At 61.3% G+C, this 1,282-nt stretch overlaps 1 non-coding gene across 1 annotated transcript; it reads left to right on the top strand.

Moving 5' to 3' along the window:
* Window positions 1–1,138: 1,138 nt before the first annotated feature.
* Window positions 1,139–1,264, top strand: LOC115285270. Its single transcript, XR_003905465.1, has one exon. It is a non-coding gene; the product is annotated as a U6atac minor spliceosomal RNA (small nuclear RNA).
* Window positions 1,265–1,282: the final 18 nt, after the last annotated feature.

The raw sequence follows: 1,282 nt of genomic DNA, 5'->3' as shown, positions 1-1,282 counted from the left end.
AAGTCAGGCTCAAAGATGGAGCCACCCAGGCGCCCCACCGTGAGATGTTTTCTAATTTCGCAGTTTTCTAATGCCTTTGAGAAGCGGACATGCAAATGAGCACAGAGAAACGCCATACAGCTGTTCACAGCCGCAGCCACCTGGAATGGCGCCCTGCAGGTCTGTGTTCCTTCCTGTGACACATACATGTGTATGGACACGTGCATGTGCACCCGATGTACATGCGTGTGGGCGCGCGGGAGCACATGCATGCACGGTGAGCACACACATTATGCACACAGGTGCACGCGCACACGTGCTCACTTCCTACACACGCGTGTACACCGTGCACACGTGCACCCACACGTTCCACGCACACACGTGTACACAGCGCACACCACCACTCACACCTGCTTACTGCACATATGCACACGTGTACACACACACTCTCCCACGGCACGCGCGCCCGGGGCTAGGGCCCTGCGGGAGAGAAAGGAGGGGCGCATCGGATTTAAATCTCCAAGCCCCTAGGAAAGGGCACACGGGAGACGTGGAGGCCGGTTGCACGCAGCTGCCCGCTCCGGGGCTCGAACCTGAAACCCACGAGCTGCCTGCAGCGGTCACGGAGCATGCGCTAAGCCGCGCAGCCCCGGCTCGAAGCGTGCGCAGACCGCGCCCCGCGCCTCCCCGCCCCTCCAACACCCACAGTTCCAAGCGCAGAGCCGCGTCCGGAAGTTCGTGGAGCGGATCTTCGTTCCTCGTCCTCTGATTCGCTTCAAGTCACTTCCATTTCCGCGGGAAGTTGCGAGTCTCTGTCCCCACAGTCGCTGTGGGCGTGTCGCTGTAGGAAGTGCGCGCCGGCCCTGTTTTGTTTCCGGGGAATCTGGTTTTCTGAAGGACGCTCGCGACTTCCGCGTGTCCCTCCCAGCCTCTGATTGGCTGGGCTCATGAATATATTAGGGAAGGGACCGGCGAGCTTTTCCACGCGCGGCAGCCCCTGTGGTGATTTGGGCGACAAAGCGTGGACAATGGTGGCTCCGCAATGAGGACGGGCGCCTCCGCCGGCGTTGTCTGCGCGGGGCGCGCCATGCCGAGTCGCCCTGAGCGTAAGGTGGCCTGGGCGGCGGTCCTTAAATGTCGCCCGGACGCAGAGGCAGGCGTGTTGTATGAAAGGAGAGAAGGTTAGCACTCCCCTTGACAAGGATGGAAGAGGCCCTCGGGCCTGACAACACGCATACGGTTAAGGCATTGCCACCTACTTCGTGGCATCTGACCAACGTTTTTGGGGGGCCGCGGCGCCCAG

Source organism: Suricata suricatta, unplaced genomic scaffold (assembly GCF_006229205.1).
Source record: "Suricata suricatta isolate VVHF042 unplaced genomic scaffold, meerkat_22Aug2017_6uvM2_HiC HiC_scaffold_6184, whole genome shotgun sequence".
In the NCBI taxonomy this organism is placed as follows: domain Eukaryota; kingdom Metazoa; phylum Chordata; class Mammalia; order Carnivora; family Herpestidae; genus Suricata; species Suricata suricatta.
The sequence above is the reverse complement of the archived record's forward strand: the minus strand, read 5'-3'. Positions and strand labels throughout refer to the sequence as shown.